This window comes from Erpetoichthys calabaricus, chromosome 11, assembly GCF_900747795.2.
Source record: "Erpetoichthys calabaricus chromosome 11, fErpCal1.3, whole genome shotgun sequence".
In the NCBI taxonomy this organism is placed as follows: domain Eukaryota; kingdom Metazoa; phylum Chordata; class Cladistia; order Polypteriformes; family Polypteridae; genus Erpetoichthys; species Erpetoichthys calabaricus.
In genome coordinates, this window is record NC_041404.2 from 60,970,776 (window position 1) to 60,986,993 (window position 16,218).

General features: G+C 44.2%; 1 protein-coding gene across 2 annotated transcripts in view; it reads right to left on the bottom strand.

Annotated features, from left to right (window-relative positions):
• The window catches only part of myot (myotilin), a 114,651-nt gene that overhangs the window by 80,372 nt on the left and 18,061 nt on the right, over positions 1-16,218 (bottom strand). The gene's annotated exons all lie outside the window — the stretch shown is intronic.

The window sequence follows — 16,218 nt, forward strand, 5'->3', positions numbered from 1 at the left end:
TAAAGATTGATAATAATGCAGGTAAAAAAACAGGCAATAACTTTATATAATGTTAACGTTTACCCCCCCGGGTGGAATTAAAGAATCGCATAGTTATAGACTATGTCTCCTGGCTGGCCTGGGAACACCTTGGGATTCTCCCGGAAGAGCTAGAAGAAGTGGCCGGAGAGAGGGAAGTCTGGGCATCTCTGCTCAAGCTGCTGCCCCCGCGACCCGACCTCGGATAAGCGGAAGAGGATGGATAGATGGACGGATGGCACTATATAATAAGTAGATGAAAGGCACTATATAATAGATAGATTGATAGATGACTGAAAGGCACTATATAATAGAAATGAAAGGCACTATATTATGGATAGATGAAAGGCACTATATATAAATAGATAGATAGAGAAGTGAAAAGCACTATACTATGGATAGATAGAAATGAAAGGCATGATATAATAGATGGATGAAAGACACTATATTATGGACAGATTGATGGATGAAAGGCACTTTATAATAGATAGATAGATAGATCGTAGGCAGGATTACATACATAGATATATAGTGCCTTTCATCTATCTATCCAAGATACTGATAAACAGAAATGAAGGACTCTATTTAATAGACAGGTACACAGGAAAAGCACTATATAGTAGATAAACAGATATGAAAAACATTATATTTTTATTTTATTATGTTTTACTCTATAAAGATTGTTTTAAATTATCTGTCTATTATATAGTGTTACTCATGTTTATCTAATACTGTATAGAGTGCCTTTCATGTCTATCTATATAGTGCCTTTCCTATGTACCTTGACCAGTGTTTCTCTACCAGAGTCTCATGTTGCTATCATTGTTGCGTGACTGGGTCACAGTGGATCACCTAAGTGACCATCAGCACTTTGTGACATTCATCTTAGTTTGTATATGCAGATGTTTAATGAACGGGGGAACCCCCCCCCCCAAACACACACACACACACACACTCAATTCACCAAGTGGGACGCGCTTATGGGTCGTCATTAACCTTACAAAGTTGAAACTGGGGATGGTAAAGGTTATGAAACGCTGAACCATACGCTATGTATATAGTGCCTTTCACATATATCCAACTGTCTATTATATAGCGCCTTTCATGCCTCTCAGTCTAAAATATCTGAAATCAAACTGAACATTTTTGGGAGGAGGGGAAGCAAATAAGAACCAGTAATAAACTTTTTGCTTGTGTGTCCTGATTTAGAACTCACTTTAAAATGAACCCCGGGTGTGTTACAACGAATGGACACTAGGGGGCGCCTAAAACAAAGCGCTGGATTGGTGACTTTACTAAATTTCTGAACGGATTCTTCAGGATTAAGCCGCCTTAGAAAATGGTATTCCGTAGTACGCTTTCCTATACCTGCTTAATTCAATTTAGGAATGTGGGGAGCTTGAGCCCACTCTGGTAGCACTGGGCAGGAAATGGCTCTGGGTGGTGTGCCAGTCAATCACTTTTGGGAGATATGAGAGCAAACTGGAGGACCCCGAGGAAGACCCACACAAACACTGGTAGGACCTGCAGACTCCCCCCAAACAAAGGTCTGACTGGCATACTGGATCCCTGAAGCAGCAGCGCTCACCACTGCATCACCTGCTTTTGCCATGGCATCTGCTTAGTGAGGAGGTCATTTTCTTTGCAAAGTTTCATCTTCCTTCCTCCATGTGTGTTGTGTTGGCTGTCAGACTGCCGAGGCCTTTTTCTTTTCGATTTTTCTCAACGACTTGCCCCAATCCTTTTGAGCTGGAGAACTGCACTTTCACAAAAGGGTTAAACAAATCTGCCCTCTCTGTCAGAGTCTGTCTTGGCATCAGGCTTAGTCATGGCAAGGAAAGGGTCACAGATGAAATGCAAATGAAAATCTGTAGACCCCCTGCGCCCCACCCCACATGGTATTCATTCTAAGTGAGCCCTGCCATTTGAATCCACAGGAGCCACGGGACACATCAGTCAGAATGAGAAGGTGGCAGAGAAAGTGGTAGTGGCAAAAGGTTAGTGTCTCCATCAGGACCGAACCTGTGACGTACTTTGGGAAAGGCACTATATAGAATACAGACAGACAGACAGACACCAATCTGAAACATGAGATGAAACACGGGCTCAAACCCACCGACCATCAGCAGTTCTCTATGCTGGAGTGTTGTGCCCTCGTGAGTTTATATTTGTGTATGCAGGGGGACATTTCACTGGCAGCACCGGGGGGCTTCAAAAAGGGGGCCTAAGAGCCTCTTGTGCTGCTTTTTCAAGAGTAAACTAGGAGTGTCTAACCAGGACTACACTGGGAGACAGGAAGCGCACGGGTGACAGAGAACATCACAGAAGAGGCAGGCGATGGGGGAAACACATTGGGAGGGGGGGCATTAAAGAAGGCAAGAATGGCAGTTTGCTGCAGGGGGCACAGATATGCCAGCTAAGAGACAACATACGGCACAGCAAGCTCTCTCTTTCAGCTGAAACTGCTAATAGTGGAGTCTTGGTTTTTTTTTTGGGCACACAGGGAAGTGGTCCTGCCTGATACATGCAGTGTACTGGGTTTGAGTCATGATCACTGACGGCATGGAGCTGCCATGCTCTCCCCAAGTTCTCCCCATGTCCTTCTCAATGCTCTTTCAGTTACTTTCCTTTCTTTTTTTTTATTCTCCTTACACATCCCAAAGATGTTCGAGTTATTGATCAACACTGGCCCCTTGAGAAAGTGGACCCTGCAGTGGACATGGTGGCTTGCTGTCTTATGTCTGATGCTGCCATGCTGGGCTCTGCCCGCTGCTCCCCTGATCTGAATTAAACAGCTCTGATAATTTTAGGGCTCCAGTTTTCATTAAGTGAGTGCCCTCCAGTGGTCGGTCTATCTATAATATAGTGCCTTTCATATCAGTGTAACAATGTTTAATGAGGTGTCTTTCCTATGTATCTATCTGTCTATCTACCATATATTGCCTTTCACAGTCATCTGTCTATTATATACTGTAGTGCCCTCCCTTACTTCCTATCTACCTACTGTATCTATTATATAGTGCCTTTCAATTCCCTTAACAATCTATCTACTTACCTACATAACAATATCTTTAATTTATATTATATAGTGCCAATCATAATAATATATATATATATATTGCTTTTCATATCTATCCATCTATTATATAGTGCCTTTCACTTGCCTTGTCAATCTTATCAATCAGAGGTGCAGACCTATAAATACCTGGGAATGCAGCTGGATGATAAACTGAACTGGACTGCCAATACTGATGATCTGTACAAGAGAGGACAGAGCCGACTATACTTCCTTAGAAGGCTGGCGTCCTTCAACATCTGCAATAAGATGCTGCAGATGTTCTATCAGACGGTTGTGGCGAGCGCCCTCTTCTATGCGGTGGTGTGCTGGGGAGGCAGCATAAAGAAGAGGGACGCCTCACGCCTGGACAAACTGGTGAGGAAAGTAGGCTCTATTGTAGGCACAGAGCTGGACAGTTTGACATCTGTGGCAGAGCGACGGGCGCTGAGCAGACTCCTGTCAATCATGGAGAATCCACTGAACAGGATCATCTCCAGACAGAGGAGCAGCTTCAGTGACAGACTGAGGAGATCGTTCCTCCCCCAAACTATGCGACTCTTCAATTCCACCCGGGGGGGGTAAACGTTAAAATTATACAAAATTATTGTCTGTTATACCTGCATTGTTATCACTCTTTAATTTAATATACTTTTTTATCAGTATGCTGCTGCTGGAGTATGGGAATTTCCCCTTGGGATTAATAAAGTATCTATCTATCTATCTGTTATATAGCACATTTATCCTGTCTTGTCTATTAGCATTCCATCTGTTATATGGTGCCTTTCAATTCCCTTAATTATCTATCTTTCTATTAGGTATATATCTATTATATACTGCATTTCACTTGCCTTATCTATTATATAGTGCCTTTCATCTGTCCATCCACAGTATCTATAATTATATAGTGCCTTTTACTTCTTTCTGTCTATCTATGTATCTGTCATATAGAGCTCTCCTCCTGTTTATCTATTGTATAATACCTTTAATATATTCATACATGAAATATAATGCCTTTCATGGCTATCTGTCTATAATATAGTGCCTTTCATAGCTCTCTATTATTTAATGTTTTTCCTATTTATTTTACAACAACAACATTTATTTATATAGCACATTTTCATACAAAAAAGTAGCTCAAAGTGCTTTACATAATGAAGAAAAGAAAAATAAAAGACAAAATATAAAAGTAAAATAAGACAACATTAATTAACATAGAAAAGGAGTAAGGTCCGATGGCCAGGGTGGACAGAAAAAACAAAAAAAAACTCCAGAAGGCTGGAGAAAAAAATAAAATCTGCAGGGGTTCCAGGCCACGAGACCACCCAGTCCCCTCTGGGCATTCTACCTAACATAAATGAAATAGTCCTCTTAGTATTTAGGGTTCTCACAGAGTCACTTGATGCTGATGGTCATACAGACTTCTGGCTGTGCCTTTCACATCCATCTTTTTATTACATTGTGCCCTTCCTATCAATCTGTTATGTCTAATGCACATCATGTAACTTGCACAGTGTTATGGGATAAGAAGTGTAATTAAATAAAATAACATCACTACTTGATTCTCCTTTGATTTTTAACACTCTCCGCTGTGTTTTCCTTGTATTTCTCAAGAAAAACACTACATTAATAATAATATAATAATTAATGAGGATTTTTTTATGATTTGATGTCTCTAAACCTTCTATAAACTCACCCTTGCTCTTTTTCTTTATTCAAATTTATATTTTGTAAGATTTGATTCCCATGCAGCTGTAGACGTCCCACAGTAAACAGCCCGGCTGTTTTTGTTTTCGCCGCCCGAGGGGAGTTTCCCACAAATGCAGTCGTCAAAGCCAAATGCCAGGCGTGCGCCATGTCCAGGGAGAGCTGGCTGCCAGGTCAGTGGACTTTATGAAACTATTAATAAAGGCGCCAAAGCCCCTAGTGGGATTTTGATATTTCAGGAGTCACTGGACCACATGAACAAAATGTCCAGAACTCATGTTTTGATTTTTTAAATGTTGTAGAATCTGCCAGTGGACCCCCATTACTGCAGGCATTTGTGTTTTACTCTTCATGTTCATTTAATTTTAATAACCTGCCAAAAGCTCTAAAGAGGTTTCAGTGTGAAGGGAGCTTTATTTAATAAATCAATGGCAGCAAATCATCTTCTTCTATTATTCATTTTAACTTGCATGAACAGATCCTATATTATATTATATTATATTATTATTATTTTATCTATCCATCCATTTTCCAACCCGCTGAATCCGAACACAGGGTCACGGGGGTCTGCTGGAGCCAATCCCAGCCAACACAGGGCACAAGGCAGGAACCAATCCCGGGCAGGGTGCCTACCCACCACAGTATATTATATTATATTATATTATATTATATCCATATTACTAACCGAGAATGCTAAACCGGATGATGGACGCAGGCACATCCGGCAATGGGCCGTAGCTGCAAAAAGACGTACTGCGCAGGCGCTAAAAACAGTCCGCGAGAGTCGGCTGAGGAGCCGAGAAAGGCGGACAAAAGAGGGCGAGAGAGGCGGATGAGGGGCCGCGAGAGGCGGACAAGACCACAGAAAAAAGGAGTGAGCACAGGAAAAATGGAGAAATGAGGAAACGCAGGCAAAGCACGAAACACATTGCACACGAGACTAGACCCAAAAAAAAAAAAAATAGAGGCTCGCGCACAACAGCAAGGCACACCCCACAGGCACCGGACGGGACACACACCAAGAGGGGGATTCAACAAGCCCATGGAACACAAAAAAAAGAACACAAAACCACCCCACAGACCCTACAAGCAAGGGACGGGACACACACAAACAGGGGGATTCAACAAGACACAGGAACACAAAAAGAAAGAAGATGCTCGCGCAACAACAATCCTCAATGATTAATGAATGTCATTTGCAATCATTGTCATTCAGTTCACTTCCCTGAAGAAACAACTGGCAATACAAGTTATACATTTACACGTTGTTGTCAAAAGGGTCAAATTAGACTGCCTTCTTTACATTCATATACTGAATATCTACAGAAGCTTATAACTGACGATGTACCTGAAAGTGAAATCTTTATCAACTACATTAGATCCTACAAATCGGAATCCACTATGAACATTAACGGTGGCACTGCACGTGACATCCGTCTTGAAAAAATGTTGTTTATTGATGAATGTTCAATGGCATGAACAAACGTTTATGAATAATAATATTCGATTTGGAGGAAAGGTACTTTTATGAGGAGGAGATTTTAGATAGTGATTAGCTATTCTTCCAGATGCCATGCACTCAGCTATTGTTCAGTGCACCTTAAAATACGCAGACAATTGGCATTGCTTTCAAAAGATACAGTTAGTAAAAAAGATACGATGTCCAGAAACAGATCATAACAATTGCTTATTACAACTGAGAGATGGTACACTCACCAATACAGATGGACTTCACCCACATATTATTACAATTCCTCAAGCCTTTATCTGCGACGACTTAGTTACAGAGACATTTCGAACAGCAATCTCATTAGACCAAATGCCCCTTTTAACACAACGCACTATATTATGTCCAAAAAATATTAATGTGGAAAACATAAATACCCAAGTCATTCCATTACTTCCTGGAAAGACACAACTCTTTCTAAGCTCTGACAAACTTGACTCTGATCACAACAATAACCATCTTAAATGACCTTACAAGTTCTGAGCTGGAATTACCTTTTACACTTAAACGGCGTGTACAAAGAAATTTTCAAATAAACCTTTACACTGTGCCACACACTTTATTGTTTGCTTTCTATTTGCATCATCTACACTGTCACACTATTCTATATCTCATTTATACATCACGCTCTTTGTCATTCCCAACACCAGGGGTTGGCGAGCGAAGCGAGCAGGGGGCGGAGCCCCCTAGTTATATTATATTATATTATATTATATTATATTATATTATATTTTATATGGGCGGCACGGTGGCGCAGTGGTAGCGCTGCTGCCTCGCAGTTAGGAGACCCGGGTTCGCTTCCCGGGTCCACCCTGCGTGGAGTTTGCATGTTCTCCCCGTGTCTGTGTGGGTTTCCTCCGGGCGCTCCGGTTTCCTCCCACAGTCCAAAGACATGCAGGTTAGGTGGATTGGTGATTCTAAATTGGCCCTAGTGTGTGCTTGGTGTGTGGGTGTGTTTGTGTGTGTCCTGTGGTGGGTTGGCACCCTGCCCAGGATTGGTTCCCTGCCTTGTGCCCTGTGTTGGCTGGGATTGGCTCCAGCAGACCCCCGTGACCCTGTGTTTGGATTCAGCGGGTTGGAAAATGGATGGATATATTATATATTACTAGCTGTGTAAGTCCTGGCTCTTAGAAACTATTGAAATCGTCAGAAAACAAATTGAAATGCAGAATCGGCAGTTTCATTTTTGCGGACCAGTTCGCTGTTCGTGGTCTATCAGCGGCTAAGCAAGTTTCTCTCTCGTTTGTCTTTCCTCGGCGGCTTCACTTTGGCGACAGAGTCGCTTTCTCTTTCAGCTTTATGCTGTAGCCTCGTACGTCTTTCTTCTTCCAACTCGTTAACTTGGGGCTGCCTTGCCGGCTCTTTGAGTTTTACGTTGTAGCCTCGCACTTCCGGGCTGGACTGACAGACAGACAGACGCACGCACTTCCACACATAGGCGGTTATATGTTACTAGCTGTGTAAGCCTGTGCTGTAAATAGCCTGGGGTCCTAGAAACCATGAATTCTGGCACTTCAATCAATCGATCAATCAATCGCATCGGTTGTTTATTAGTGGCTAAGCGTGGTCCTCTCTTTCCTTGGATTTCTTTGAGCTTCATGCTGTAGCCTCGCACTTCCAGGCCAGACAGACAGACAGACAGACTTCCACATGTAGACGTTTACATATTATATTATATTATATTATATTATATTATATTATATTATATTATATTATATTATATTATATTATATTATATTATATTATATTATATATTTTCTTAGCCTTCTTATCCAGAGCAGGGTGACAGAGAAGCTGAAGCCTAATCCTGGACAGGGTGCCAGCCCATTGCAGGGTGATATTATAATATATTAAACATGTCTTTATCTTATGTAAGGGATGCCCAAGGAATGTGAGGAAAGGCCAAAATTTTTTGCGCACTGTCTCCCCCAGAACACTAGATGGCAGCACCCCCGGGGTTGCAGCAGTGCCTCGGATTCCCACAGGGCTCCCTGTTGGGTTTCGTGGGCACCGCCAGGGGGGAGGTTTGCACTGCAGGAACAACTGAGCCCTTTTGGTGTGGAAGTTCTGCCACACCCCGAAGGAGATCAGCGGGCACCATGGAGCACTTCCGGGTGCCCTATAAAAGGAGCCAGCTGCCACTAGTTGGCCAGTGGAGGAGTGGAAGCCGAAAGGAAAGAAAGAAAAGGAGCTGCGTATTGTTGCTTTGTGCTGGGCTGCCATGGCGAGCGAGGGAAAAGCACTTCACCACTTGTAAAGAAAACGGGTTTGTCACTCGCGTGTGTATGAGAGGCAGCTAAAGGATCAGACCAGGGGGCTGGCGACGTGTACTGATCCTTTCTCTCTTTCCACTGCAGACCACTTATGGGAAATTCCGCCTGGTCCCAATGACGCCACTTCTGGTTCTGGGCCCGGCAACGCCACCTCCTGTGCTTTCCCTTAAACCCGCCATCTTTACCTCAGCAATTCAGTTGTGTTCTACGGGTGGCTGCCTTAAACCTTTTGGGCTCCTTGTCTATTCATTTATGACTGGGTGCTGTGCTGGCCTGTCTGTGTTGGGTTGGGGTGGCTGGAGCCCCCCGTAGTGGTTCACACTTATAACAGGATTTCACATTTAATATATATGTGGATTCCGAACGCCTTGAGACCCCTTTCTCTTTTTCACATTCTCTTATGTTGCAGCCTTTTGTTTCAATCCATTTTTTCTTTCATCAGACAAAACACAATACCCCAGAGTGCAAGTTTTGCAAGATTATTAGAAATATGAAACCCGAAATATCCCACTAACTCAAATATTCAGACCCTTCACTTTGGCTCAGGTGGATCCCATTTTGTCACATGGAGATGTTTCGTCACTTTTTTTGGAGCACCCCCTGTGGTCAGTGCGCCGATTAGGAAAGGCACACACATTGTGTCTATAGGGGGTCCCACAGGTGGGTACGAGACCAGTAGGTCAAAAGAACAGCCAGCAGAGCTCAGAGACAGGATTGTGTCCAGGCACAAATCTGCAGAAGGCTGCAGCATGGAAGGACCCAAGAGCAGGGCGCCCCCTAATTATTCTTAAATGGAAGACGTTTGGAACGACCACAGCTCTTCACAGAGCCAAACTGAGGAGGGTCTTCATCGGAGAGGTGAGCCAGAATGTGATGGTCCCCTCTGGCTGAACTCCAGGGTACCTCCGTGAAGATGGGAGAAACTTCTAGAAGGACAACCATCACTGCTGCACTCCACTAATATGATCTGGGCTTTATGGCAGAGCGGCCAGACGGGGGTTGGATGGGGGGTCTCTCCTCAGTAAAAGACACCTGAAACCCCACTTGGAGTTTGCAAAATGCACCTGAAGGTCTGTCATACTGTGAGAAACAAGAGAGTCTGGTCTGATGAAACCAGGATTAGCATCATGGCTGTGCATCACCAGTGCAATGCCATTCCAACGGTGACACATGGTGGTGGCTGGAAGACTAGACAGGGGTGAGGGACGGCGAAACAGAACAAAGTCCAGAGATATTCCTAAGGAAGACCAGCTCGGAGCACTCCGGACCTCACACTGGGCTGAAGGTTCAACCTCCAGAAGGACAAAGCACAGACAACAAAGGAGTGGTGTAGGGTCAACTCTGGGAATGTCCATGAGTGGCAAAGCCAGAGTTCGGACTTGAGCCCAATTGAACAACCGAATCCGAATCCCTTTAATTCGCCAGTACTTCATTGCACAGGAATTTGACTTGGCAGATTTGGAGCTGCTTATAAACAGAACACAGAACGGATGTCATGGATACATGCGGCTGTCACTGGCAGTTTGCACCTTTCCCTATCCTGTTAAAATGGTGGAGTGGCTGAATGTGCAAGGCTGGCCAATGCGGCACCTGCCTTGGAGGGCCAGACCGACCGAATGTAAATCCAACAGAGTGTAATTACAGACCGCAGTACCTGTGAGGTCAGCCACGTAATGCCCGAACATCACGAAATGCCCTCAACGTCAGTCATGAAACACCCATCACGTTACACTATGGTTAACGTTTAGGGCCCCATTAGACTATGGTTAACATTAAGGCCCCAGTTACACTATGGTTAACATTTTGGGCCCTGTTACACTATGGTTAGGGGCCCAATTACACTATGATTAACATTAGGGATCCGTTACACTATGATTAACATTAAGGCCCCAGTTACACTATGGTTAACATTAAGGCCCCAGTTACACTGTGATTAACATTAGGGCCCCAGTTACACTATGGTTTACATTAAGGCCCCAGTTACACTATGGTTAACATTAAGGCCCCAGTTACACTGTGATTAACATTAGGGTCCCACTACACTATGATTAACATTTTGGGCCCTGTTACACTATGGTTAGGGGCCAAATTACACTATGATTAACATTTTGGGCCCCAGTCACACTATGGTTAACATTAGGGCCCCATTACATTATGGTTAACATTAGGGCCCCATTACACTAAGGTTAAGATTAGGGTTGTAGGGGGGTTAGCTGACTCAAAGGGTATTTCGTAACCGACGTTGTGGGCATCACCTGACCTACAGTATGTCATAGGTATTGCAGGCTGCAGTTGGAGTGGTGCAGTGAGAGGTGAGCATCAGACCCGAAGGACAAATCAGGCACCACCAAAAAGGCAAGAGGGAAGTCTACACGATTCGCTGGACAGTGTCAGGTGAACACGGGTTCGTCTCTGTAAGAATCATTTTTTCCTTTTCTTATGAATGAGGTGACATCATTTGAGAGAGGGCCTGACGGGCCAGCATAAGGGGCTGTGTAGGATTATGATTGCCAGAATAGGAGGTACGGCTCGGCGCATCCTTTGCCATAAACAGACTGTAGATGATCATGCCGAACGGTGAATATTTAACGTACTCTGGTTTTATTCATTTTTTTACCTCCCATTTGTGTACTGGGGTGTGTATGTTGTTGAGTGTTTTGTTTCGTGATTCGTGTGGGGGGTTGGAAGGGCTGCAGCGCAGTATTGTGTGTACTGGGGATTTGTTTGCTGTGTCCATTTCCTTAGGATAATCACAATTCTCTTGTAAGTCAATTTTGCTTCCACTGGTGTGCTTCTGTACTTGTGGTGGTTCAGTAGGGAAGTAGTGTTGGTCGCTCGCTAGCGCCCCCCGGATCATTTCTTTATTTTGTCTCTCTCTCTTTGGAGCACATATTATAATTGTGACGACTTGGGGGGCACTACAACATCACATACAAAGCGAAAGTTAAAAAGTAAAACTTCCTACAAGTTTGCAGAATACTGGAGGGACCTGAAAATGGCTGTCCACTGAGGGTCTTAACACAACCTGGTAGAACTTCCAAGAATCTGCAGAGAAGAAGAGCAGAAAGTCCAGGCGTGTGAAGGTCAGGCACTCAGACCCATGAAGACTCCTGGCTGGGCTCACTGAAGACCCGAGTAAAAGTTCTGAATGAACACTCATGTCAACGTTCCTTTTGTTTTTTTGTTTTTTTTTTAAAGTAAATTTCCACAAATTCCTAAAATCCTGTTTTCGCTTTGTCATGTTGAGGTGTTGAGTGCTGTGGGATGAGGGAAAAAAAAAAGAATCGAAATGATTTTGGCACAAAGTCACAACTGAAACAATCTGCGAAAAGCAAAGGGGACTGAAGAGTTTGTGAAGCCAATGAAGATCTTCTGTCACATTACGAATCTTAAAAGACACGATGATTCTCACTCGGGCAGACAGGATTAGGAACGAGGATATTAGAGGGACAACACGGGTAGGACAAGATTGGTGACCAAGTGACAGAGGCGAGAGTGAGATGGTGTGGGGTCGGGTACATCGAGAAAAGAATCTGAAGGATGGGACTGCCAGGTAAGAAGAGAGGAGGAAGGCCAAAGAGGAAGGTTTATGGATGTGTACATCAGGGTCAGGTCAGGTGGGGGAGCCTACACTGGTACAGCGCATTGCCACACCCAACACACCACATGACGAAACAGCTTGGGGTCCTGGTTGGCAACCCCTCCAGGGCTAAAACGCGGTCCAGTCCCACCGTCCGGAAATTGCCACCTATCTGCGGCAGCCATGTGTTATGTGGGAGTCAACTTGGCCTGGTCCAGGCCTCAACAATGAGGATCACCCTCGGGTAATTGTGCCACATGGCCGTAGTGCCGTAATTGACGCTCCCTTACAAAGCAGGTCATGTGCCTCATTTGGGACTCCGTCAGCAACACAAAGTCAAACCAGCGTTACCCAAGGATTCTCCAAAGAGACAAAGCAGTGAAGGAGTCCAGTCTTCATCTCAGGTCACTGCATAGCACCCATGTCTCACAAACAGGGAGCACCAGGACTGGTACAGTGCGTTGCCGGACCCCACACACAACAAAACAGCTTGGGATCCCAGTTGACAACTCCCCAGGCAGACACGCGGTCCAGTCCCACCCTCCAGAAATGATCACCTATCTGCTGGAGCCAGGTGATACATGGGCGTCCCCTTGGCCTGGTCCAGCCACTTGGGTCCTCAACAATGAGGATCACCCTCGGTTAATAGTGCCACATGACCATAGTGCCATAACTGATGCTCCCTCATAGTGCAGGTCATGTGCCTCATTCAGGACTCCATGAGCAACACAAAGTCACACCAGCGGTATCCAAGGATTCTCCAAAGAGACATCTCAGAGATCTCAGGTCACTGCATAGCATCCACGTCTCACAAACAGAGAGCACCAGGACCAGTACAGTGCATTGCCGGACCCCCCACACAACAAAACAGCTCGGGATCCCAGTTGGCAACCTCCCCAGGGCAGGCACGCAGCCTAGTCCCACCCTCTATCTGCTGGAGCCAGGTGTTATGTGGGCATCCCCTTGGCCTGGTCCAAGCCTCAAGAATGAGGATCACCCTCTGGTAATCGCGCCACATGGCCGTAGTGCCATAACTGATGCTCCATCACAATGCAGGTCATGTGCCTCATTCGGGACTCCGTGAGCAACTTTATATTTCGAACAATTTATGACACGTGACATGATGTGAATAAGATCAAGTTCTGCTGTGACTCTGAAAATATGCGTTTTTCTTTTCGTGCGAAGCCCCCCCTAACGTCTATGGGGGAGGAGTGAAAGCTTTAGATTCGTCAAAAATTTTGATCACCGGATATTGATGTTTTAGGGGCCCCTGATACCGAAATCCTCGATACCTCGATGCTGGGTGTGTCTGTCTGCGTGTCTCAGTTTCTCGAGGACGGACTCAGAGCTAAAACGGCCAGACGGAAAAACAGCAAACTGGAAACTTCAGCCTGTTATGAGATACCGATGTGCTGATGAGTTTTTGTCCCAAAGCGTGTAAGAAAAAGAGGCGCTCGGTAGGACCCCTCAAATACCAGAATTCTGTAATGAGTGATGATTGCGATTGCGCCATTTTATGATCAGAATGATCAGCCTAAGAGCGGTAAATGATGACCGAGATGTTACAGAAGACTTCGGGTAACTTGGTTCCGGGGGCGCAAAGCCTACTGACGCTCACGTCCGAATTTTCCTTTTAAATGGTTTGTCTGCCATCTAAATTTCAAACTCTTAATCTGTCGCCTTGCAGCCAGTCAAACATTAGACATTTATGTAAGTTTGTCAAAGTTATGTAAACTTTTCTTAGGAGGGGCCGAATGCATTGGCCAGGCTGTCAATAGAAAAGACCCTGGGACTGAAATGACGCCATCTCATCAGACAGTAATGGAGAAATGTTCAGGATGGCCGAGGAGTGCCTTTCACGTCTATGTTTAATATTTTCTTTTCATATTGATTTATATATTATATAGTGCCTTTCATGTCAGCATTTCTATGTTTAATGCTTAGTCATACTTCTTTATCTATCTACCTGTTATATAGTGCCTTTCATAACTATCTATCTATAACATGATGCCTATCCTATTTATCTTTCCACTTAATAAGTGTATTTCATATTCATATTGATTGTATAGTGCCTTTAATATTAATACTACTATTTATTATATAGTGTCTTTCATGTCTATGTTTAGTATTTTCTTTTCATATCGATTATTATATAGTGCCTTTCATCTCTAATAATTATATAGTATCTATTTATCATATTGTGCCTTTCATGTCTGTCTATTATATGGTTACCTTTCCTATTTATCTGTCTTTCCACTAAATAGTGTATTTCATAGATTGTATAATGATTTAAAATTAATATTGCTATTTATTATATAGTGCCTTTCACATCTATATATCTATTTAAATTTAATACAGTATCTTTCATATCTAAATATTGCACTGTGTATTTCATTTCAATTACTCTTACAGAGTTCTTTATATCTATCATTATTATATACTGCCTTTCACTATCTATCCATGGTTATTTTATAGTGCCTTTCACTATTTGCTGGGCGGGGTGGGGGCAACATTACTGTTTTGTGTTTTTTCTTTTCTGTTGAGCTATGAAGTGCTGCTTCAGTTTGTGCCCCCCCCACCGCCCCCTCCAGAAAATGCACCCCTGCCCATTTTTTTTCCTACAGCCGCCTCTAGTTGTGGACACATCTGAAGAAGAATTGAAGTGCACAGGAGGCACCTGAGCACAATCTGGGGTCTGTGTGTGTGTGTGTGTGTTGGGTGGGCGCACAGCAAAGGGTCTTGTACTATACTTTCACTTATATATATCTACTTATATATACTTATACTCCACTTCTGTGTGGGAGAGATTCCAGTTTGTCACCTATTCAGAGAAAGGTGTGCAAAACTTGTAGAGATTTACTCCCAAAGACTCAAAGCTGGGTTTGCTGCTAAAGGGGCTCCTAAGAAGTACTGAATTAGGAGACTGAATCCTTCTCATTCCTAGAAGAGTTGAGTTTTCAATTGTTTTAATCAATTTGCAAACCTTTCTGCAAACATGTTGTCACTTTGTCATTATGGGTTCTTGGGTGGAGATTGATGACGTGGGCAAAAATGGCAAATCTATGCACCTTTAAATGAAATCTGCAACACAATCAAGTGTGCAGAGAGTGAAGGGGGTCTCTCGATCCACTACAGGGGGTTTAATAAAAGGTTAATTTTGGCCTTCAGCATTTCCAGCTTCCCCTCAGCTCGAGTGGTCCCAATGTCACAGAGATATAGTAAAGAAGACCACCCACTTATTTGTAATAATTCCAAGGTGGTGGAGCATAAAAGGTAATAAACAACCTCTTGCAGCTTCAGGGACACAGAACGACCGATTCATTGTCCGCTTACGGTAACTCAAGCTGCATGCGAAAAACAGCGAGGACATCTCGGCCTGAAGCCAAACTAGAAATTCAAGGAAGGCCAAAAATAGAACAGCAGATCAGGCTGAGCGGGCGGTCTGTTCAGATCAGGCGTGCGCCCGCCATCTCCCCTCTTCTTTATGGCGCCTCTTGAAAAAGCAGGAAAGCAAAGACAACAGCCGAGGGTCTCCTGCTCCTAATGTGGACTGATTGATGTGGGGGGCCTCACCGCCATTCAGAACTCGAGGGGCCGTCAGCTTGGAGTGGTGTCCACAGTTGACAGGAAGCTCGCTGACTCTTCTCCCCTGTACCCGGTGCTGCTAGGTTGGGCTCCAGCCCTCTGTGGCACTAGAAATAGATGAAGCGCCTTGAGCATGGGAAAGGTGCCATATAAATCAAATGTATTATTATTAAGTGGGTTGAGGGAAGATTTGGATGAGACACATGGCTGCAGGATGGCCCTGCAACTCTAAACTGGAGACATTGGCCAGAGAATGGGTGGATGGATGGGTACTGGGGAGGGAACTACAGACAAGACTGGGCAGCACTAGTGGGGAGTCCAGCTGTTTAAGCACACCTAAAAAATAAATAACCAGACAACATGGAGAGGAAACCCTCTGAAAACCTGGAGAGGGAATCAGGCTGGGACCACCAGCAGATGGCGACTCCAGGCACAGTGCCAGTTACTAGGACTAGAACTTGTACATGGCAATGCCCACCAAATGGTTGGCAGT